The sequence below is a fragment of the Jaculus jaculus genome, chromosome 2 (assembly GCF_020740685.1).
Source record: "Jaculus jaculus isolate mJacJac1 chromosome 2, mJacJac1.mat.Y.cur, whole genome shotgun sequence".
Taxonomy (NCBI): domain Eukaryota; kingdom Metazoa; phylum Chordata; class Mammalia; order Rodentia; family Dipodidae; genus Jaculus; species Jaculus jaculus.
The window spans coordinates 11,764,027-11,770,555 of record NC_059103.1 but is presented as its reverse complement, the minus strand read 5'-3'; positions in this window follow the sequence as shown (position 1 = coordinate 11,770,555).

Genomic DNA, 6,529 nt, shown 5'->3' with positions numbered 1-6,529 from the left:
GCCTGCGTGAGCTCTGAGGAGGGCTGTTCTTGGCAGCAGCAGGCCCCAGGGGGGCTAGAGTTGGTCTTCCATCGTTAAGAGCTGCCTCAACTCCTCCACCTTTATATATCTCCCCAAATCTGCTGACTCCTGTATCCTGGCCCTGGCTACAGTCACCAAGAGTGCCAAGCAGGGAAATGAGGCACCCAAGGGTGCCCAGAAATGTGATGCCACTGTTTCAAAGCAGAAGGTGGTCCCCTTTCCTCTGCTAAACGGTTTGAAGCCATACTTCAGTGAGCTGGCCGCCACCTTGCCCTTCTGTATGTGTTTGTATACTACCGAGGACTGAACCCAGGGCCTTGCTCATGCTGAGTAAGTGCTCTACCACTGAGCTATATTCCCAACACTTACCAGTCCCCGGCCCCCCCCAGCCAGGGTAGGGTCTCAGTGTAGCTCAGGCTGACCTGGAATCACCTATGAGTCTCAGGGTGGCCTCGAACTCACGGTGATCCTCCTACCTCTGCCTCCTGAGTGCTGGGATTGAATGAGTGCGCCACCAGGCTGCAGCAATGGCTTGGCGGTTAAGCGCTTACCTGTGAAGCCTAAGGACCATGGCTGGAGGCTTGATTTTTTTTTTTTTTTTTTTCCCTCCCCAGGACCCACATAAGCCAGATGCACAAGGGGGCGCATGTGTCTGGAGTTCGTCTGCAGTGGCTGGAGGTCCTGGGGAGCCCATTTTCTCTCTCCCTCCCCTTCTGTCACTCTCAAATTTATAAAAATTAAAAAAAAAAAAACAGGAGTGCACCACGCCCAGCACATTTTCTTTTCCTTTTTCTTTTTTTCTTTGGCTTTTTTGAGGTAGGGTCTTGCTCTAGCCCAGGCTGACCTGCAATTCACTATGTAGTCTCAAGGTGGCTTTGAACTCATGGCAATCCTCCTACCTCTGCCTCCTGAGTGCTGGGATTAAAGGTGTGTGCCACCACACCAGTTTTATTCTCTTCGAAATATTTTATTCATTTGCAAGGAGAGAGAAGAGTGCAATGGCCTCTTACCCCTGCAAGCAAACTCCAGATGCACACACCACTCGGTGCCTCTGGCTTTTCCGTGGATACTGAGGGAATTGAACCCAGGCTTTCACCTTAGACCATTGAGCCATTTCTCCAGCCCCAAATATTTTTTTTCCTCCAAATTTTGTTGTTCATTTTTATTTATTTGAGAGCGACAGAGAGAAAGATGCAGATAGAGAGAGGGAATGGACGTGCCAGGGCCTCCAGCCACTGCAAACGAACTCCAGACACGTGCGCCCCCTTGTGCATCTGGCTAACGTGGGTCCTGGGAGCCTCGAACCAGGGTCCTTAGGCTTCACAGGCAAGCGCTTAACCACTAAGCCAACTCTCCAGCCCCTCCAAATTTTTATTAACTTCCATGACTACAAAAACTACCCCATGGTAATACCCACCCTCCCCCCACTTTCCCCTTTGAAACTCCATTCTCCATCACATCACTACCATCTGAAAAGGGAAGATGCTCTACCAAAAGTGAGAAGCATTAATATAAGGGTATGAACATTAAGAGAACTGCTTACTGGGCAGTTTGATAAGCATAGTATATACATGTAGCCATACACCAGCAGACATAACTCTAGGCTCATGACTACCCCTGTTTTAAGTTTTCAGTATCAGGGATATATTCCCTCCCATGGAGTGCGTCTCCAGTCCAATTAGAGGGCAGTTGGTTTCCACCATGACAGATTGCCACTATTGCACCCATTGGCTCATTTGGCCTGGCTGGCCAAATATAAGACTTGCAGTGTCCACTGTTGAGTATCTTCACTGGTGTTTTCTCTTTCTCCCATTGAACTGCATGCAGAATGGCTTCTTTCAGCTTTCTGTCAGCTGGTTTACATAGAGGTTTTCAGCTCAGTTCCAGCAGGATTTCTCAGTGACCTTGCAGCCCAAGTATATGGAGTCTTCAGCAATAGGGTCTTACCATCTATTTCTGGTGGGAAAGCAAGGGCCTCGGCAATGGCCTGTCGTGTTTTGGGGATCTTTTTTAAAAAAGTTTTTGGGATTTATTTTATTTATTTATTAGAGACAGAGAAAGGGAGAGACAGAGAGAGAGAATGGGCACACCAGGCCCTTTAGTCACTGCAAACAAACTGCAGATGCATGCGCCACTATGTGCATCTGGCTTACGTGGGACATGGAGAATCGAACTTGGGTCCTTAGGCTTCATAGGCATGTGCGTTAACCACTAAGCCATCTCTCCAGCCCTGCAATTTCTTTGAGTGTTTTAAAATTTTCATTATAGAGATCCTTCCCTTCCTTGGTTAATTTTATTCCAAGGTACTTTTTTTTTTTTTAGGCAAGTGTGAATGGTAATGATTTCCTAATCTCATCCTCAGCATGTTTCTTGTTAGCATATAGGAAGGATTTCTGAGGGTTGTGTTCAGAGGGAAGAGAGAGAGGGCAGTAAGGTCACAGCCTTTATAGTATTAAATTCAGGGATTTAAGGGGAAGACCTGATTGGCTAGTTAATTTGGAGAATCAACCTGACAGTCAGCCCAGCCAGGTAGCGCAACACACTGTGGGCAGCAGGGGGCGCTGTAGATAGGTCCCCATCAGATGATTGATTTTTTTTTTTTTTTTTTTTTTTTGGTCAAGTTTTGGTCTTGTTTCTGGGTGAGGTGGCATCAAATGGTTGTCTTTGAGCTTCAATCCCTAACTGAAACTGCCTTATAAAAAAAAAAAAAAAAGCTAGCTTTCAGACTGGAGAGGTGGCTTAGCGGTTAAGCACTTGCCTGTGAAGCCTAAGGACCCCGGTTGGAGGCTCAGTTCCCCAGGACCCCTATGTTAGCGAGATGCACAAAGGGGTGCACGCATCTGGAGTTTGTTTGCAGTGACTGGTGGCCCTGGTGTGCCCATGCCCATTCTCTCTCTCTCTGCCTCTGTCTGTCACTCTCAAATAAATAAATAAATAAATAAAAATAAACAAAAAAAATTTAAAAAGCTAATTTTCTCCTGTCCTCCTTCACTACCACACTCACCTGAAAAAAAATATATAAATATGTGTGTGTATGTATATATATATATGAGAGAGAGAGAGAGAGAATGGTGCACCAGGGCCTCCAACCACTGCAAATGAACCCCAGATGTGTACTCCCCCTTGTGCATCTGGCTAACGTGTATCCTGGGGAATTGAACCTGGGTCCTTTGGTTTTGTAGGCAAAGGCCTTAACCGCTAAGCAATTTCTCAGTTTTTTTCTCAATTTTTATTAACATTTTCATTGATTATAAAAAATGTCCCATGGTAATACCTTCCCTCCCCCCACATTTTTTTTTAAAGGGAAGTGGTTGTTGTTTTGAGGTAGGGAGGAAGGCGATTTGTATGTGACCTCGAATGTCACATCTAAGCTGGTCAGTGGTGGCCTGAGCTCAGCAGGGAAGCTTCCCTTCAAGAGAGTCCTTTATCTGTGCTATCAAACTTTTCAGCCTTCAGCCACAGAGTGAAAAAATGCAGTAGGAAGGAGATTGGCAGGCCTCTAAAGGTTGTCTTGTTATCCACTGGGCAAACTCTTTTTTTTTTTTTTGTGGGGGGGGGAAGAGAGGGGAAGACAACTTCCTACACTTGATATTGACCAAGACAATCTATCAAGTAACTTTTTTTGGTGTGGGGGGATTAAATTTCTATTTACCAGAGAGAATGGACACACCTTAACCATTAAGCCATCTCTCCAGCCCCTCAAGTAACTTTTTTTTTTTTTTTGGTTTTTCGAGGTAGGGTCTCACTCTGGTCCAGGCTGATATGGAATTAACTATGTAGTCTCAGGGTAGCCTTGAACTCACGCCAATCCTCCTACCTCTGCCTCCCGAGTGCTGGGATTAAAGATGTGCGCCCCCTCGTCCGGCTCCCTCAAGTAACATTTTTTTTTTTTTAATTTTTTACTTATTTATTTGAGAGCGACAGACACAGAGAGAAAGACAGATAGAGGGAGAGAGAGAATGGGCGCGCCAGGGCTTCCAGCCTCTGCAAACGAACTCCAGATGCGTGCGCCCCCTTGTGCATCTGGCTAACGTGGGACCTGGGGAACCGAGCCTCGAACCAGGGTTCTTAGGCTTCACAGGCAAGCGCTTAACCGCTATGCCATCTCTCCAGCCCTCCCTCAAGTAACATTTTAAGTGTGGGTTTAAACCTCTACCTAAACCAGGGCTGGAGAGAGGATTTAGCAGTTAAGGTGCTTGCTTGCCTATGAAGCTTAAGAACCCAGATTCAATTCCCCAATACCCATGTAAACCAGATAGATGCACATGGTGGTATATACATCTGGGGTTCATTTGCAGAGGCTAGAGGCCCTGATGTGCCCATGCTCTCCTTTTAAAAAAAAAAAAAAAAAAGGCTGGTCATGGTGGTGCATAAGGCAGAAGCAGGAAGAGTTCGCAAGTGAATGACAGGTCAGCCTGGGCTAGAGGGAGACCCTGCCAACCAACCAGTCAAAAAAAAAAAAAAAAAAGTTGCCTAAACTGTGCTTAGCGGTTAAGCTCTTGCGTGTGAAGCTCGATTCCCCAGGACCCACGTTAGCCAGATGCACAAGGGGGCGCACGCGTCTGGAGTTCATTTGCAGTGGCTGGAGGCCCTGGTGCGCCCATTCTCTCTCTATCTGCCTCTTTCTCTCTCTCAAATAAATAAAAACAACAAAATTAAAAAAAAAATATAAAGTTGCCAAAACTGGCCAATCCCAGGACTCTGGAGGCAGATAGGAGGATCATGAGTTCCAGGCCAGCCTGGGACTACAGAGTGAGTTCAAGATCAGCCTAGGTTTATGTAAGACACTGCCTTGATTTAGAAAAGAAAAGACTTTGCCTAGCTAGGAAGCCCAGGAGGAAGATGGAAATGAGACATTTTGAAGAACAATAAGGGAAATCATCATATGAATACTTAGTGAAAATGTCAAATGATCTTGTTTAAGTCATTCACTAAGATTACCGACCATGGGCTGAAGGTGTGGCTCTGTAGCGCAATCAAACTAGTTCAAAGGCAAATGGCCAGGGCAGAAATCAACTGCATTTTTACTGAAAAGAATGTTCAGGAAAGAGAAATGGTTTTTCTCCACCCTTTTAGGATCTTTGTTTGGGATGTGAATTAAATTGACATAAGAGAGGAAAATATGAGGAGAAAAACAAGTTTTTTGGTTTTTGTTTTTTTGGTTTTTCAAAGTATGATTTCACTCTAGCCCAGGCTGATCTAGAAGTCAATATGTAGTCTCAGGGTGTCCTGGAACTCACGGTGATCCTTTTCTCTGCCACACAAATGCTGGGATTAAAGGCATAAACCACCACACCCAGTTTTTTTTTTTTTTTTTCCTTCTTTTTCTTTTTAAATACTATTTAGCAGGACATGGTGGTGCACACCATTAGTGCCAGCACTGGGAAGGCTGAGATAGGAGGACCCATTTGAGTTTGAGACCAGCCTGGGGCTACAGAGTGAGTTTCAGGTCAGTCTGGGCTAGAGTGAGACTCTGCCTGGGGGGGGGGGGGTCGCTGGCCTGTTGATACACATCTTTAATTTTTTTTTTTTTTTTTTTTTTAGGGAGAGCAAAAGAGACAGAAAGATGTGGAGAGTCAAACATAGGTCCTTAAGCTTCACAGGCAAGTCTGGAGTTCAAATGTAGTGGCTGAGGCCCTGGCACACCAATTCTGTCTCGCTCACTAAGAAATAAAAATAAAAAAATAAAATGAGGGCTGGAGAGATGATATAGTTGTTAAGGCACTTGCCTGAGAAGCCTAAGAACCCAGGTTAAATTCTCCAGGTCCTCTGGGCGTGGTGGCGCACGCCCTTAATCCCAGCACTTGGGAGGCAGAGGTAGAAGGATCGCTGTGAGTTCGAGGCCACCCTGAGACTACATCGTGAATTCCAGGTCAGCCTGGGCTACAGTGAGACCCTACCTCAAAAAATTAAAAAAAATAAATTCTCCAGGTCCCACATAAGACATATGTACAAGGTGGCACATGTGTCTAGAATTTGTTTCCATTGCCTAGAAGCCCTGGCATGCCCATTCTCTCTCTCCCTCTTTCTGTCTCTAATGATTTTTTTTTTTTAAAGACTTCTAAGGGAATAGGAAGGGAGGGAGGGGGGAATTAATAGGATGGTATTGTATTTATGTAAGTAGAAGAATAGATTAATGGGGGTGAAAAGGCCTAAGTGAGGTCAGGGGAAGAGGTTGAGTAAAGGAATGGTAGAGGAAAGGGGTAATCAAAATCTAAGAGGATATAAATAAGTCATATGGAAACCTACTTTTTTGGGCAATAGAGTACTCAGGAGCCATAGACTGTTACTAGAAAATTTTCAGTGCCAGGGATGGGATACCTTCCAGTGAGTTGTTAGCCAGGGAGGTCCCTGATGCCCCCAAAACATTACAGGCCATTGCCAAGGCCATTGGGTTCCCACCAGGAATAGATGGTAAGACCCTATTGCTGAAGACTCCGCATACTTGGGCTGCAAGGTCACTGAAAAATCCTGCTGGAACTGAACTGAAAACCTCCTTCATGTAAAC